At 41.4% G+C, this 19,136-nt stretch overlaps 1 pseudogene across 1 annotated transcript; it reads left to right on the top strand.

Annotated features, from left to right (window-relative positions):
- The first annotated feature begins 561 nt into the window (after positions 1-561).
- On the top strand, positions 562-1,500 carry LOC110335802 (annotated as a pseudogene). Its single transcript, XR_002381185.2, has one exon. The product of XR_002381185.2 is annotated as a ferritin light chain 1 pseudogene (transcript).
- The last annotated feature ends 17,636 nt before the right edge of the window (positions 1,501-19,136 follow it).

The following is a 19,136-nucleotide window of genomic DNA, read 5'->3' as shown; positions in this document are numbered from 1 at the left end:
ACACAGCCAATGGTTCAGTGAGATGAGCAGGAACCCTGATGGATGTGGGAAGGGTCTCTCTCCCTCCTTTCTCTCAATGCAGCTTGGGCTCAGATTAGCATTTGTGTACTCCCCGGATTCTCTTTGTTAGGCTTAGGGTTACAAGTACTATATGCTACATATATAGTTTAGATTCCCCCTTAAGTGCCATTTGTTTGACTTTGATTCTTGAGGATAACTCTCCATACTTATATTCAATGGAAACAGCAGTTATTTAGCAGATATGAACTTATCTGCAGCTGCCTAACCTCCCATGTGAACCTCATCCAATCTGCACTGCACGGTGTGCCATAGAGAGAAGTCTCTGGCACGGGATTAGGGAGGAGGAGTTGCTCATACCTCTGGGCTTAGGGAAAAGTAGTTTCCAATACCCCTCTCCCAGTTCTCTCCTGTGAAAGCTCATAGACTCTGTAGTCAGATGGTTGGATGCTTGCTCCAAAACAAGGAAGGAATCCTGAGCAACTACAGCCAAGGCAGGAAGGTAGGTGGAAGTCAAATTAGAAGTGATGGTGGAGAGAGCAGCGCCTTGGAAGTCCCGTGGATCTGTGTCTTGCTTCAACAGTGTTTGAACGGAACAGACCCGGAGACTCCCACTGTACTCGCTTCCAGCCGCCTTACAAGTCTCTCCAGTCGCAGCCTCCGGGACCATCTCCTTGCTGCCTTCGGCTCCTAGGACCAGTCTGCACCNTCTCTTCGCGGTTAGCTCCTACTCCGGATCAGCCATGACCTCTCAGATTCGTCAGAATTATTCCACCGAGGTGGAAGCTGCCGTGAACCGCCTGGTCAATCTGCACCTGCGGGCCTCCTACACCTACCTCTCTCTGGGCTTCTTTTTTGATCGGGATGACGTGGCTCTGGAGGGCGTAGGCCACTTCTTCNGNGAGTTGGCCNAGGAGAAGCGNGAGGGCGCCGAGCGTCTCCTCGAGTTGCAGAANGATCGCGGGGGNCGTGCACTCTTCCAGGATGTGCAGAAGCCATCCCAAGATGAATGGGGTAAAACCCAGGAGGCCATGGAAGCTGCCTTGGCCCTGGAGAAGAACCTGAACCAGGCCCTCCTGGATCTGCATGCCCTGGGTTCTGCCCGCGCCGATCCTCACCTCTGTGACTTCTTGGAAAGCCACTTCCTGGATAAGGAGGTGAAGCTCANCAAGAAGATGGGCAACCACCTGACCAACCTCCGTAGGGTGGCAGGGCCACCACCAGCGCAGTCTGGCATGCCCCAGGGATCTCTGGGCGAGTATCTCTTTGAGCGCCTCACTCTCAAGCACGACTAGGAGGCCTCTGTGCCTTCCAAGGGGCTCCTCCTCTGCTCTGCACCAGCCCGCCCTGGGACCTCCACCTGAATGAACCTCTCAAGCCACTAGGCAGCTTTGTTAACTGCTCTGGAGCCTCTGTCAAGTCTTGGACCAAGTAAAAATAAAGCTTTTTGAGACAGCAAAAAAAAAAAAAAAAAAAAAAAAAGAAGTGATGGTGGAGCAGCTGCACTCGAACCAAGGGTTTTACAGCAGATCCTGGCTTAGCATCTTGGTTCCTACACCTTCAGGGCCTCCTTGGTTTCTCTTTGCCCATCTGCCATTTTGGGAACTCCCTTGCAATACCCTGTTTTCAAGGAAATGCCTTGCTGAGAATGATTTGTTTAAATCAAGAAGCCAACTACTACAAAGTCTATAAGAGTTTTAGCCTTTCAATTTAAATATTAAATGACATCGAATGCTACACCCTATTCCAGTAAAAGAGTTAAGGTGGAATGGAGACAGAAAGAAGATGAGTGCCAGTCAGCTGGAGCTTGAATTGCTCCTTGCTATCTTTGCGAGAACAACCCATTCCCCACATATGAGAGAGTAGATGTATTGAGGAGAAAAAGGATCAGAGTGTTTCCTAACACTGCCCTGCATCAGTGACATCATTGTTTGGGAAGAAATACCCGAAGCTCCCAGAGCACCAGACTGGGAAATTCTAAAACAAAACTATCTCCAGTGCAAAAAGGCATTCTGTATATAATAACAATCATTTGTAGTACCCTAAATAACTAACTCTGTATTATCAGAATCATAAAAGTGAATTGTGAAAACTAAATAAGATTCAAAGTATAAAAATCCAAAGTGAACCATGAGCAATACAACTTATAAGAGCTGATATTGAACTCTGAATCCTTTGGCGTGTCAAGGGCCACATTACCCAGCACAGCTCATCCTTTTATTGTTTCTCACTGATAAGTAAGTCTGATTGTACTTATGGAAACTCTAATTTCATCCCAAAACTTGACAAAATACAGTGACAGGTAAGATGTAAACCAACAGAGGTTCTAGAGAGAAGTAAGATAAATTAATTCCCTTGAAGCACTCCAGTGCTCACTCACCTTCTGTATGAATTTATGAAAGTCATGCATTAATGACCTTCCTTCCTTCCTTCCTTCCTTCCTTCCTTCCTTCCTTCCTTCCTTCCTTCCTTCTTCCTTCCTTCCTTCCTTCCTCCCTCCCTCCGTGTGTGTGTGTGTGTGTGTGTGTGTGTGTGTGTGTGTGTGTGTTTGGGATCTTTGGAAGCAGGTCCTCATTATGTAACCCAAGCCAGCTGCAAACTCATGGATGTCCTCCTGCCTTTCCCTGCACTGGGATTACAAGTGTGCCCTATTAGAGGCTTTCCCTTAAGTTATTAGAATTAGCAACAAAGATAGAAAATGAACCGGCATACCCTACAAGGTGAAAGAGATGATTTATTAGCTCCGGAAGTACTATGTGAAGGCTGAACAGATGTTCCCAAGCGTAACAACAGGAACTAACCATGCAGGTGACTGCCCACACCAGGACATTTCACAAGTTAAGTCATAGCAGGGGCTGCTCAGTTTCCACATTTAGGGTCTTGTAAGTAAAGAGCTCTGAAAACAATAGTGTGGATCATTTAGATACACAATATTTACTTCTATTTGAGATTGAAGAGCATATTCAAACTCTGCAGTAAATGTGACTAAAGTTGTATCAGATTGATGTGGGCAATGTCTGTAATAAATGTAATCTAAATCAAGGAAGATCCCAAGAAGCCAATCCTAAGGCTCCTTAGGTATGAAATCCACATACACTGACACCAGCAATCACTCCACCCTCCACTGAGTATTTTCCCTGCATGCTCTTCCCTCTACCATCCCAACCGGAAGGGAAGTGAAATGTTAATAGCCTTATAAAATCCCTTTCACCTTGTCTCCCCACTCCGGCTGAACCTGTTTGCATTAGCACTGGACAGATATGTGAAGGAACAAGCAATTACTTAAGCCAATATCTGTTGACAGCACTCTGCAGACAGCATAGATGCACTGTGCCTGTTCTCACAGGAAAATGCCTGGCCTACTTTCATCTCTCCAGGCCATCTTTCTGCTGGTTATGTGAAAAATAAATGAGGCCACCCAAGCCAGGAGAACTGCTTCGTGTGTAGGGGTGCAGTACACACATCAGAGGCCAAGTCACCAAGTTGACTCTCTCCCCGCATAGTCCCAGCCTCTCAGGTCTCAGTCACATGCAGGCTCTTTATCAGTTGTCTCTGCTTCAGGATCTGACTACAAAAAGAACAGAACTGTTTCGTGAAGAAACCCTGGTCCTTGGTGACAAAAGGCATTGTGCTCCTATCTCGTTTGCCAAAAGGAACCCCGCAGCCTCCAGTGTTGAGCTGCAAATTCTGCAGCCTTCAGGTGCTACCTGAGTTGGACCTTCACCTGTGTGCAGCAGTGCATGGGAATGGCCAAGCCAACAGGCTGGGGCAAAGGTAAGGTTCTATATTTTAATTCAGATGAAAGACAGCTTATGGAGTAGAGTTAAGGAAAGGTTTTATTCTGGCAGCACCAAAGGCCTGCGGAAATACTTTGTATGAAGATTTATGACTGTGCATATATGTATACATATATACATGCATGCATGCATACACAGATATGTTTACTAGATTGTTAAAGAATGATTTTGATTTTTGCATTGTTCAAATTTCTTATTTGGTGTTGGATACATTCTTTTTCCCCACACATAACATTTTTATGGCTTCTCTGAGAACTTCACATCAGGTACCCATCACAACCCCTTTCCACTCTTCCTAAGTCCATATCAGTTTTGTGAGCTCCCGCCGAAGAAGTAAAGTAATAAAAATAAGAAAAAAAATCACTTTGTATTATCCATACTCTCACTGGACTATGGTCAGACTCTCAGTGGCCTGCCCCTTAAACAGAAGTAAGTCCTTTCCCTCCCACAGCCCCACCCGAAGCCATCAATTGTGGAGAGCCACTCTTCAGCATCTCTGCCATACTTTTAAAGAGTTCCCTTCAGTACTGGAGAGATGGCTCAGAATTTAAGAGCACTGTGTTCTCTTCCAGTTCAATTCCCAGCAATGACATGGTAGCTATAGCTCATAACCATTTATAATAAGATCTGATGCCTGTACACCTGCATACCAGAAGAGGGTATCTTTTCTTTTCAGTGGCTTCTTGTCTAGGACGTGAATTTTAGCGGGGCAGGGGAGAGTAGGAATTGTCAGAGAAGCCTTTCATGTTCCTTCCTTTGAACTGTGCACCTGCAGCCAGCTATGATATCACAGAAAAAGTAGCTTCCTTGCTTTTTACCATTAGCAGGAGCATATACCATGGGCTTCCACACAGCTTCTGGCCCCTACTGAAGCATAATCCCAGACCCAGACAAGGCCCTTAGAGGCTGCTAGGACAGTAACATGGCCTCAGGTTACACGCAAAGCCACTCAGATCAGTATGACCCCAGAGCAGCTTGGCCCATGGACATCCACATGGCTTTAGGCAATGGGCCTCCTCCTGGCTTTTGGTGGTAACTCACATCAACACAGACCCTGGTAGAATCCTCAGACTCAGATGGGGCCCTCAGTGGCAGCAGGATCCTGGCCTCACCATGGCTTCTGGTGACAGTGAAAGCCACTCACAGCAATAATATCAATATGCTACCCCCACCATGACTGGTGTAGCTTCAAGTTGCAGCACAGACATCATTCCAGGTCAGGGTGTGGGGTGGGAGGGTGGGAGAATTGGGGATATTGGGTACATTCTTAAATTTGGCTATGCTATATGTTATTTTAATATGCATTTGTCACTTATATTTACTATATTTTTACTATTTTATTAATATTATTTGCTATTTATTTTATACTATGACAATGATGTAAAGCAAAGAGCAATTTGATTTTTTTTTTTAGTGTAATTCAATGGAGCTGTAAAGCAACCAAGACAACTCTCAACATCAAAACACATTTGTCCCAGAAACTATTAACTAATATACAGTGCAGTGGATGGTTCTAGAAGTTTTTTAAAAGCGCAGAAAGCCTTGTAAATGAGGAATGTAACCTGCCACCAGAAGTTGACAATGACCAGTTGGAAACAACCATTGAAGTTGCTCATCTTACAGTTAAATAAGAAGTTGCCAAGGACCACTCAACCTGGACCACTCCATGGCTATTATTGCGAGTCAGCATTCGATGCACGTTGGAATGATGAAAGACCCCTCTAAACCTGTGAGTTGTAACTCCTTTGATAAATTTTTATCCTCGAAACTATTTAAATTGTGACGCATAACAGCAGTGAAATTACAGTTCTGAAGTTGCAACATAGTAATTTTGTGGTTGGGGGATCAGCACAGCATGAGGAGCTGTATTAAAGGATCGCAGCATTAAGAAGGTCGAGAACTGCTGCTCTACATGGCTGCCTTGTGAGCCTACTAAAATAAGAATAAATCAACTTTCAGAACCAGCCTCTCTTCTTCTACACAACAGCAATGAGTGTTGCTCCCTAGGGTCGTGTCGTATGACTAAAATCAGATGATTTACTGTTCAGACTGACTGAGAGGATGTCCCAGACACTGTTCAAAGCTATGTGCCCATGGGAAACACCATGGTCACCATTTGATGGCGCTACTCATCTTTTCAACTACAGCTTTCTGAATCCTGAAGAAGCCGTCGCATATGAAAAGTGTGCTCAGCTGTTCAGTGACATGCACCAAACACTTCCAGGCTGGCAGTGGCCCTGGACTAAAAAGGCCTCAATTATTCTCCATGACAATATCTGACAGAAATTTACGCAATCAGCATTTCAGTGGTTGAATAAACTGGGCAAAGGAGTTTTGCCCCGTCCACCAATATTTGCCCAACCTTTCACCTACCAACATCCACTTCCTCAAGCATCTCAACACCTGTGTGCAGGGAAGATGCTCCTTCATCCACCAGACGGAAATCCTTTTACTCCAAATGATTCTGAGATCTATTAAATCCCAAGTGTGCATTTTTGCACTACAGGAATAAAAATAATAATAACAAACCATATTTATCATTAACAAAAATGAGTTGACTCTAACAGTTCCTATTTTTATTAATAGTGTTTGAGCTTAGTTATAATGATTTAAAATTCATAGTCCCAACCCACTATTCCTTTTGAATCACCCAACACACACACACACACACACACACACACACACACACACACATACACACACATACACACACATACACGTTATCCATATAATACATTGTGTGAGTGCGTGTGTCTGTGTGTGTGTGTGTGTGTGTGTGTGTGTGTGTGTGTGTGTGTGTGTGTGTGTGTGTATTTACATCTATGTCAGTATGGAGGCCAGAAGCAAACCTCAGACACTGTCCTTTAGGGTCCATTGGTCTTGTTTCTTGAGTCAGAGTATTTCAATGGCTATGCTGCTTGGCCAGTGAGTCCTAGGAATCCCTCTATCTCTGTAAGTGTATATCACCCTCCCGAGTCACCTGTGTGGGATCTGGGGATCTAGCTCAGATCCCCATGCTTATGCATGAGATATTTCCCTCAGTGAGCTATCTCCCCAGCTCTACACTTTCCTTAATGTGGTATTAAATGGGAAATCATATAACTGTATTATTTTACCCATTAGAATACAAATTAGCACTTTGTGAAGGAAAGTTCCTTATTTTTAAATATGATGTCTTCCCTCAAGATACATTTGGGATATGTTCTTTATGACAAGGTATTACACAGAGCTTTGTAGTAAATTTCTTGGGGGTAAAAGTGTGCTAAAATAAGAGTCATAAATGTTTTCTCTCATCTTAAAAAATTCTACTTATTTAAAAATGCTTTAAAAGCCTCTTATGTTTATTTTAATTTATTTTAAAGTGAGGGAAAGGAGCAAGGCATAACCAATTATAACTAAGTTGCAGGAAGAAAAACACCAAACAAAACAAGAAATAAAGTCAACAAATAAACACAAGCGGCATCTGGAAGCCCAGTGAGCTGATTCTGCTGTTTGCTCCTGCAGAAGCCTGTGTCCTTAATGCATTTGGATTCCCTTACTTCCACGCTCTTAATAACCATGTAGTGCTGCCACCTAGCCGTCACTTTCCAGGGAGTTTCCCCTCCTCGATGGGCAGAGCACATCTGGCCTTCTCGCTGTGATTTCCATTCTACCCTCCTGTTCCTTCCTCTATACTTTAAGTTGGGAAGCTATTCCACTTCAAGCTTTTTGTTTTTAACATCTCTTGTAAAGAAAGTCATCTCAGGCTGGAGACATGGCTCAGTGGTTGGAGTGCTTGTTGCTATCTTAGAGGACTCGAGAGTTAGCTTTTGGCACCCACAGGGAACAGCTCACAGTCACCTATAACTCCCCCTCCAGGGGATTAAGCACACTTTTCTGGCTTCTGACATTACACGCATGCTTATGTATATGTCCACACACACATATATGCATGCACACAGTACACGCACATACATGTGCACATATAAGAATGCACACACATGCACATAAATCAATAAATACATACATCTTTAAAGTGAATCATCTCCAGAAATGGCAAATTAACTCCCCAAATCTAAAAACCATATTTAAGAAGTCACAGCAAGTATTCCCTTCATATTCACTGACAGCATCACAAACTTGTGTGACAAATCTACTTTTAGCTTTGTACTAACACCCATTCACCAGTGGCCACACATTCAGCCTCAGTACAAAAATAACCTGTCACTGTTCTTGTGACATTACTGCCTAAATTCCAGCCACCCAAACAATAAACCATGGGGACATCCGTCTTCACCTAACATTATCCCTGTCGGCTAACAATAGCATAAAAAAAAAGAAGGTAGAAAAAAATTAGAGATCTTGTTATATGCTAACATCAAAAAGGTATGAGGAGATCACCTATTTACAAACAGAAACTGATTAAAAAACAAATCAGACTAAGAGAAGCAGAAGAACCAAAAATAAATCACCCGAATGATTGTTGTATAAGATTGAAATATTTGCCAAAAAGACTATATTAAATTCTATTGGAACAAATGTGAATAACACACATATCTTTGATTGTATCCAAAGCAAATCTCATGCATAGGCTCAATGAACAATAAACAACAAAGTGTAGACATTGGAATTACTTGAGTAGTAATTGGGAGTTTATTCTAACAGCTTTTAGAGTTTAACCATCACAATAGTCATACAAAAACTAAGCTTTTTGGATACTTCTTGTTAGGACAGATGGTATTTTAATCCCTAAATATGAGCTGATTATCACTCTATGAGTACGGCCTAAAGACAAAGATAAAGAAACCAAAGCAGACCAACATGTTTAAGGTCAAAAACTACAAAGAGATAGGCGATGTAATGGAACCTAAGAAGTTTAATTGCAGGGTTGGTTCTGTTAAACAGATTAAAGCTTAAACATTAACTTGGAATCTATATGCCTAAGTAGTAATATATAACCCCAAATTTTAGTGACCTAAAATGATAGTGATTTCTTTCTCAGTTGAACCACAAGACCGACTCTCCGGGAAAATTGGTCTGTTCACTTCCACTTGGCAACACTACCCCACCCCAACACGTCACTTTGTCAGTTCCCGGGTGCAGGGAAGGAGCTGGAGAGCTGCTCACAACCTTTAAATACTTCATTCTGGAGGTGACACAGATCATTTCTGCTCATCCCTCCTTGCTTAGAATAATCACACAGCCACAGCCACAAGCTAAGTGCCAGAAAACTCAGAGCACACTGTCTTGTGAATGCTCAACAAGGGAGAAATGAAATGAGTCCTTGGGATGTCACCGCCACAATACAATTGTTTATTATCTTTATCATCACTGGCATCAAATACCTGACAGACATAACATCAGAGAAATAGTATTTTTCTGGCTTATTATTCCACAGATTTCAGTTCACCACAGCAGACAGGATGTGGCCTAGCTCGTGTCTGGGAAGACAAAACGCAGAATGAAACAGAAACAGAAGGAGACAAAGTCATGACGCATTCCAAAGATCGTTCCTCCTGTGACCCACCTTCTCCAGCTAGATCCATAGTTCCAGCAGCTCCCAAAACTTCCTTTCAACATTTAAAGCCATCAGTAGAGTCAGTCATTGACTTGGGCAAAGCCTTTATTGTCTAATTATATTTGTAATCACCCTTATAGGCACAATTAGAAAAGTACTTTCCTAAGCGTCTAGAAGGTTCTCAGTTCCATAAAGATGGGCCACCACAGTTATTAATATTTGACTTAAATATTTTAGAGACTATTTTATGAATCATATAGAACTTTGTTCAACATACTATGTTTAGTAAGTATGTAGTCTATAACAAGAATTATGTCTTTAAGAAAGCTAGAGGAGGGTATTAATTGTTCTCCACAACCTGATAGGAATCCTATTTCTGAAAGTAATATTTGCTTAGGTCATTGAGCACAGAGAAGTCAAGCTAGTGCCTAACTAGAAGTTCATTCCTACTGACTAATGTTCATGAATCTGGGGGCAAATCTCATATTATTATTCTGTTAAAAGAGTATAGCAATAAAATGACTTCTGATGATAGATTTCTAGGTGCATAGACCAGTGCCTTGCTCAGCTCACATCAGAGAAACTTTTTCTTGCAGTTGATGAGATTAATACAGAGAACCACAATTGGGCAATGTACAGAAGGTGAGAGACGAGACCTTTCAGTGCCAACTTGGATAACTTCATCAAACCCCTCATCTCAAGGCTCATGGATCTATGTGAAAAAGAAGAAAAGGTGGAAAGGATGTCTCCAAAGAAATAATGTCTTCCAAACACAACTGGACTGATACACATATGAACTCATAGAGACAAAGACATCATGCATAAGACCTGTATGTATTCAAGCCAAACAAAATTCCAGAACTGAAAAAAAGAAAGTGAACACAAATTTTTATCTCTGAACAAGAAGCTATTTGCAATTACCTAATGAGAAAAAAAATTAGTTCTCCAGTTGAGTATTATTGGGTATATCAGCCACACCCAATGCACAACACTAGTTGACCAAAATGAACTAAAGTTCTTGTGTGTGGGGGGGTGGGTGGGTGGGTGTGTGTGTAGGTGCACGTGCACGCATGCGCACGCATGTGTGTAAAACAAGGCTTTTTCTTTTGATATTTTTGTTTTATTGACAAAATATTTGTCTTCTTTCCTTTTTCCTGTTTGATTTTTGATTTTTTGTTCAGGGGATGTTTTGTTATCTTTTCTGAGGAAGTGTTAAGAGAGAAAGTAAGAGAAAAATAAAAGGAACATCAAATTGGGTGGGTACTGAGGTGGATACAGTCTGAGAGGAGATGGGGGAGAGGAAATAATATGACTAAAACATAGTATAAGAAAGGATTTTTAAATAAAAAGTTTTAAAAAGAAAATGGTATCTGGACTAATATACCCCATGCCAGAGGCAGGTAGTTAGACAAAAGAGTCAGAAACCATAATGGATGAAAAAGTAAAGTTCCAGGAAATGAGATAAATCTATAATTTGAATACTCATATGCCACGGACTGCTTCCAGGTTTCCAAACCTGTAATGCAAGTCACTACTGGCGTGGATGTAGCACTCATATTGCTCCTTTTATTTCTTAAATAGAAAGCAACTATGGGATGGGACCAGGTCCATGGGAACACGTTTGTTATTTGCACAAGTTTCACATCTCAGGAAAGGTCCCAGTGTCTTTTGTGGAACTCTGCACCCAGGCTCACTGCTCTGTGTAACCCATCATCTTCCCTAGTGTGTGTTGTGTCCTCACCGCTATTCAGCAGATGCCATCCCTGTATGAGCTTGAAATATTTGGAAAAGTGGTTCTGCTGCTTCTGTGCCTCATGTGGATTCACATGGAAGGACTGAGAATGTTGATAGTTCTTAAGAGTTTGTGTCCCTAAGAAGTTGTCATTTCAACCTCTGGTCACCTCCCTCAGAATACAGCCTTGGGCTAGTAGGATCCTTTGTACATAGGGGACTTTGCAAATATGCACCTCGTCTTAGATTACATCCCTTTCTTATTTCTTGAACTTATCAAATGATTCTTGATTTCTCCTTTCTAGAACAGCTTTTGCAACATTCTCAGTTTTGCAAAAGGACAGAAAATGTTCTAACCTCATGTACCATCTACTTTCACTTCTTTAAATTGCTGGATACACATAAATGCTCAAGACAGTGCTTTGGATAGAAGAGAAATAGGAGTCAAAGTAAAGTTTCAGCTTTAACCAATGATACCTACCACTGCACACGTATGGAACACAGAGTCTAACCAATGATATCCTACACATGCACGGAACAGAGATATCCACATAACATGACAGTAATTTTAACAAGAAATAGACCAGAATGACAGAAATGGTTATCTCTAAAATGTGGGACTTAGAATGTATTCGATTTTCCAAACCTACTGCATTTAACAACACTTAACTACTATAACAAAGAAACCTCAGGCTTACCCAAGAACCTAGAGTCTTCTTAGTTTAGAGTATTCAAAGACCCTTTGGAGTAGACAACCAATGCAAGGACAAAGCCCCATCTGACAGGAGTTGGAATGCTCAGATTAGTCCTCAAACATGTACCACAGAGAATCTCAGAGGTTTCCAGTGAACTCTGACCCTTATACACTGTCCAGAGAGGGACATATGCACATCAAAATACTCTGCAGTAGACTTTGTCCCTTCTCTGACTCATCTGTCCCAATTCCTCAGATTAATTACACAAAGCTTAAAGTATCTGTGCGTTTGAATTGCAGTTCACCATACCAGCAAAATATATACCATAGGTGAGTGTAGTTCTCACCCTTCATCATGGAAGTTCCTCTTTACAGAAAACAAAAACTATTACATGAAACTATAACTGGTCAAGATAAAACAATCAACTGGCAATGGTGTGTCCAGTCTCAATACAACCCCTGCACCTGAGGCTCGGGGAACATTGCAGAAGAGGGGACAGAAAGATTTTAAGAGCCAGAGAACCAGAAGTCTATGAGATGGTATCATCTAGAAGTGACAGAGAATCAAAATCTAAAATATTTCAACAATATGATTGTCTAAACAAGATCCAGTTAGAGACAATACCAATCGACAGGCTAGCATAGAAGAGAGAAATCTCTTAGGGCTCCACCACTAGACAAAGAATTACAGGCCTTGTTGACAACTGAGAGACAGTAAACTAATCTAACCCAAGAATGGCTCCCTAATAGGTTATCTATTACCATGTGGTCAGGCCTGAAGTCACATAGCAACACTAAAGGGACTCAGGAGGTTATAGGGTGGATGTGTTTGTGTGTGTGTGTGTGTGTGTGTGTGTGTGTAAAATAAAAAAGAGAGAAACCATTAATTTGAGAGAGAGTAAGGAGGAGGATATAGGAAGGATTGAAGGAAGGTGACATAGAGGGGACTAGAGGGAGGAAAAGAGAGGAAAAGGGAGGAAAGAAATGATGTAACTATGCTTTAATTCATTTTAAGAGAGAACATAGTGACAGTGGATCTTCTTTATAACCCATCGTAGGCAGGGTCATGTGTGCTGCAGTGTATCCATTTACATACTAGTTCAGATGGTACCATATCAGGAATTATGAGTATTAAACAAGACTTTACATCTCAGGCAAGACTCTCATCTTGGGCCACCAGCAGTATTACCACAGTGGACAAGTTATCCTCAGTGAGTAATTAGTGGTTCATTGGCATTCTCTCACGGTGAGAAAGAATGAGAATCTATAGTAACAGAAATGCAACCAAGCATTAGTTTCATGACCTTCAAGTGTTTTCATCAAATAAAAATTGAATTAAATTTAACTGTAGTATCATGCTTCAAAAACTGTCAGTCCATGTGTGGAAGGAAGCCTTAGTCAACTAGAACATTTTATGAACGGTAAGCCCTCACCTGGATGAGCACTCCAAAGTACAAAGTTCATCCTAGATATTACTAAAGACATTGCACAGTATGTCTCACATGGGTAGAAGACCCACCCCTTTTCTTTCTTTTTTTTTTTATTATTTTCTTTATTTACATTTCAAATGCTATCCCGAAAGTTTCCCATACCCCTCCCCCCACCTCTGTTCCCCTACCCACCCACTCCCACTACTTGGCCCAGGCCTTGCCTTGTGCTAGGTCATATAGAGTTTGGAAGACCAAGGAGCCTCTATTCCCACTGATGGCCGATTAGGTCATCTTCTGCTACATATGCAGCTAGAAACACAAACCCCGGGGGTACTGGTTAGTTCCTGTTGTTGTTCCACCTACAGGGTTGCAGCCCCCTTCAGGTATTTGGGTACTTTCTCTAGTTCCTCCATTGGGGACCCTGTGTTCCATCCAGTAGCTGGCTGTGAGCATCCATTTCGGTGTTTACCAGGCACTGGCATAGCCTCACAAGAGGCCGCAATATCAGGGTCCCTTCAGCAGTATCTTGCTGGCATGAGCATTAGTATCTAGGTTTGGTGGCTGATGATGGGATGGACTCCCGAATGGGATACTCTCTGGATAGTCCATCCTTTCATCTTAGCTCTAAATTTTGTCTCTGTACCTATAACCTTTCATGAGAGTTATGTTCCTTATTCTAAGGAGGAATGAAGTATCCACAAATGGTCATCCTTCTTGATTTTCTTCTGTTTTCCTTAATGTGTCTTGGATATTCCAAGTTTCTGGGCTAATATCCGCTTATCAGTGAGTACATATCTAGTGACTTCTTTTGTGATTGGGTTACCTCACTAAGGATGATATCCTCCAAATACATCCATTTGCCCAAGAATCTCATAAATTCATTGTTTTTAATGGCTGAGTAGTACTCCATTGTGTAAATGTACCACAGTTTCTGTATCCATTCCTCTATTGAGGGACATCTGGGTTCTTTCCAGCTTCTGGCTATTATAAATAAGGCTGCTATGAACATAGTGGAGCATGTGTCCTTATTACCAGTTGGAAGATCTTCTGGGTATATGCCCAGAAGAGGTATTGCAGGATCCTCCGGTAGTACTATGTCTAATTTTCTGAGGAACCGCCAGACTGATTTCCAGAGTGGTTGAACAAGCTTGCAATCCCACCAGCAATGGAGGAGTGTTCCTATTTCTCCACAACCTCGCCAGCATCTGCTGTCACCTGAATCTTTAATCTTGGCCATTCTGACTGGTGTGAGATGGAATCTCAGGGTTGTTTTGATTTGCATTTCCCTGATGGCTAAGGATGTTGAACATTTTTTCAGGTGTTTCTCAACCATTCGATATTCCTCAGTTGAGAGTTCTTTATTTAGCTCTGTACCCCATTTTTTAATGGGATTTTTTGAGTTTTTGGAGTCCAGTTTCTTGAGCGACCCACCCCTTTTCTATGAGCAGCTTATCACTCGGGTCCTTCAGCATAGCTGACTATGACAGCGATTTTCATGACCTTCTTAAGCACCAGTCTCAAGAACTCAATAGCAATTAAAAATCTCAGAGATGCCTTTAAGACCCCCCCCCCCGCATCTGAAAAATGGAATTACCTCAGGATTGGTCCCACCAAAATTAAGTCACAATTCTCTGTTCTATAAGTCTCCAATTTAACAATCTTTTTTATTTTTCCTCTTGAATGTAAATGATCAAAATAAAGCTGGGGAGAGCAAGCTTGGGACTTCTGTGCCTACCTTCCTCCTACATCCTTTGTGATGGGGGTATATTCTGTGAGTATACATTCTGCAAGTATATTTTCTCCTGATTTCTCTTTTTGTCCTTCTTTCTATCACTATGTGTACCTTCTTCATTCCATACTCTATCTTTGTTCTCAAGAGAGAGATCATAAGAGACTAGACTTCCTGTAGTTTGCCACTGTTGTCTTTTCGCATGAACTTAATGAATGATAAGTCTATTTACTGTGTGATAAATACAATTCAAGATAATTTGTATACCTCTTTAAATTCAAAGAAGTTATCCTTCCTATTTTCTTTTTATTTAGAGGAAGCCAATCAAAATAACTATTAAAGCTCACTCAGGTCTTCTTTGCCAAAATTCTAGGTATTAAGTCAAACACAAGGGCAACGTTGAATGTAATGCTATTAAGAATATGTCCAAGTATAATGATGGCTAAAGGACCAGCCTATTCTAGTTGATCAGGTGATACAGAGTAGTAAAGTTTTGTGGTTTGAGTAGGTTCCAACAGCCCCTAGTTATTCAAAGCTTTATTTCCTTATCACTGAGAAGGACAAATGATAATCTTGCATCATAGGATGGCATGGCTATGAAATGAGATAATGTACACAAACATTTATTACAAGCTGTACTAGTGATGGTTCTTCTAGAGTCACAGAACTTACAGGTAGTCTCTATATAATAAAGGAATTTGTTCCTGAATTACAGTCTGCAGTCCAACTCCCAGCAATGGTCAGCAGCAACTGTGAATGGAAGTCCAAGGATCTAGCAGTTGCTCAGTCCCACAAGGCAAGCCGGCAGAGGAGAGGGAGAGAGTCAATCTTCCTTCTTCCAATGTCCTTATGTAGGTCTCCAGAAGAAGGTGTGGCCCAGATTAAAGGTGTGCGCCACCTTGAACTCAGAGATCTCCCTGTCTTAACCTTGTGGGATTCATAGCCACTATGACTCAAGATCTCCATGTCAAGATCCAGGTCAGAAACTTGTATCTCCCAGCCTCCAGATTAGGATCACGGGTGAGCCTTCCAATTCTGGATTGTAGTTCATTCCAGATATACTCAAGGTGACAACCAGGAATAGCCACTATACAGACCTTAGACCTAAACGGTCTAAAAGAAGCTGGGTTTGAGTTCAGATTTATTCTGTTTGTGTTTCAGGGAAACCATTTTCTCCTCCCTCCCACCCACCCCCAATGGACTTGTATTTCCTGTGTTATTAATTAGAATCTCTCCTAGTTCTCCAGAGGGGAAGATGGCCTGATTCACCCTGGGCATCACCACACTCACTGCTGGTAATGACACACTGACCCCAATGGCAGCTCTTGACCCTGTACTAAAACCATCTCCAAAGCCACTGGTTTGTTAGTTTTCTGCAGCCAATGGCATCTTGACTGTGCGCCTCCCTGCCTTACTGACGTCGCTCTCCACTTAGCATTTATGGGTTTGAACTTTTTAGCTCTCTAATACATACACTTAGGCTCGTCTGCATGTGACCAGTTGAATTGGATAAACTATAGGGTGATGATAAAGGAAGAGAGTTGGTTGGTAGAGCAGCCAAGGGCAATGGAAGAAGGGCTTGTGTGATCCACACATGAAAATCAATGGAAGTGAACGAATGAAAGAACTCAGACTAAATGAAAACAGGCAAATACATATTTGGATCAGGTTTAGAGAATTCTCCCATTCCTAAGGAGGAGTATGTGCATTGATAATGTGCATGAAATCAAGTCACGTTTGAAATTCTTATCCACTCATGCAACAAACATTTATTGAGGACACAAAATACAACAGCTATTCTGAGATGCTATAACAATAATAAGCCAAATCAACTAACATCTTTTACCATTGGAGACTCAAAGGGTGCTGATCACCAGCATTTGGCCATCTTAGCTTTTCTATTAAACACATGAGTCTAAATATACAAAGTTCCTCATGTCTGATAATAGCAAGAAGGTTTTCACTTCCTCTTTTTCTGAATTCTTTGAAGCAGGCTCTTTAAGTGTCTGTACTTACACATAAAAGCACACTACAATCCCTAGAAATAATTGGGATTAAAAGCTTTTGTAAACTAGCAGTTCCATGAAGCCAATACCATGAAAACAAGAACATATGCTGATAATGTGAATACAGGGAGTCTAAGAGCTAAGCCACTGGAAACTGTTTCCAGACACTTAACATCTGTACTAGAGTTATTAATGCTAAGGAAACTAAAGCTGCCACCTTTTCCCAGTTAAGTCAACTAAACTGGTGAACATTGAGAAGCAAGTGTGGGTAGCCATTTAGACTGATTTCAGGGGAACTTTAAGGTCTTGGCATAATAATGCAAATGATACACTTATATACACAGATATGTACAGACACAGACATACACATAAAGTACATATACATATACATCCACAGATTTGTGGGCAGAAATATAGGTCATTAATTCTGAATACCCACAGATTTTATTCATAAAATAATACTCAAACACTAGACAATCAAAGGCCATCACAGCAGTTGGCAAAAGAATGGTATCTTCTATGTGGTGCCACACAAGACATCAAATAAGATCAGAGAGTTTGCTTCAATCACATAGCCTGAAATTACCTAGCAATGTGTGATTTCTCCTTTGGTCACAGCATCCATGGGTGGCTGCACTAGCTCTCATAGCAGCATTCAACTTCCATTACAGTGAGGACGGTCGGAGTTTCACACTTCCTTGAGGGGTGGTTTCACTGATCTTCCCTTCTGCCAGGCTAGACGTGACACAAAAGAAGAGTCATTTTTTTTGGCTTATCACTGAATCACCAGCACTCTAGCACATAGTGGGACTTCAACAAATATCCATTCAGTGAATGAACTTTCAACACTCAAGACTACAGAGTTGGTTATATTCCAAACAAAACACCATAGTGGGTAGAGTAAGTAGGAACAAATGATGAGGAATTTGGAAATGAGGTTATCTGAGTTACTCAAATTCCAAGGAGAGGCATGCATATAAATTCATGGAATCTGATACAGCTATCAACTATAACAGTTGCCAGGGGACACTACTACCACCAGCAGCAGCAACATTAGCATTCAGGGCTATTTCTATGTTTGGTGCTTTCTATGTATTATCCTTATCTCTGAGAACTATTTCAGGTGAATCTTATAACCCCAGTGTTATAGCTGTAGAGATAAAGCAGCTGTATGAGAAACCCAGTTCAATTCTGCTCCAAGCACACTCCCTCCCCTCCCCAAGATAGGCTCACCAATCCCATTTTCTCTCCAGCAAGAACTCTGCTCCAAAGGCAAATTTAAAATTCATGACATCTCAGCTGACTCTCCACATGATGTGGCCTGACCCCCATTGGGGGTCATTGCATGGATTCATCTTGCACTCCCCCTCTCTCATTTGTGTGTGTGTGTGTGTGTGTGTGTGTGTGTGTGTGTTTATATTTTTTGCTGTGATGTTTTAGCTTCTAATAGACTCCGACAGTCCCAGGGTAACCTAGGAAAACGGTAGATGTAGTTTAAAAATGGAAAAAGTTTGTACTATTTCCTTTTTAGCTTTCAATATAGAGCCAGGATAAGAATGTCACTCTTTTCTCAATGGAAAATCATGGAATGAGAAAAGAGGAACTCATGTTGTTAAACAATCACTATGAAAACACAAGTCTTTGTGTTTTCTTTTCCTTGGTGGGGAGATCAATGGTTCAAGAAAAAGTGACGTGCAATGCCAGCCATACCCACTCTGTGCTTGCTCATGTCTACACGTGACTACCAGCATAATGGAAATGCTACAAATGGCTTACTAAGTCTAACTACTTTAGGATTATTAGATGTGTATTTAATCTTACTGGGTTTTTAATAGATCACATATTCGAAAGATAAATGAGAATCCAGTTCTTAGATTGTAGTGAGGACTAAAGGGATATGGCTAGTAACTACCAGAATTGAGAGGCATTGTGCAAAAGTATGCGGTTCTCCATAGCCCATTCCGTTCCATGACAGCAGAAACATGTTCATGTCTGTAAAGTACCGCCAGGATATGTCTGCAGAGACCAGAATTGCATCCGGTGTAATTTGACTTCATTCTTATCTACCATTAGGTTATAAAAAAAAGTAATGATTTTTTTCATTGAACTTTGTTAAAAATAATTTATTTTGTATTATGTGCATAGGTTAAGGATGTCAGATCCCTTGGACTGGAGTTACAGACTGTTGTGAGTTGCCATGTGGTTCTGGGAATTGAACCCAGGTCCCCTGGAAA

Source organism: Mus pahari, chromosome 18, assembly GCF_900095145.1.
Source record: "Mus pahari chromosome 18, PAHARI_EIJ_v1.1, whole genome shotgun sequence".
Taxonomy (NCBI): Eukaryota; Metazoa; Chordata; class Mammalia; order Rodentia; family Muridae; genus Mus; species Mus pahari.
This window is presented reverse-complemented; position numbering and strand designations above follow the sequence as displayed.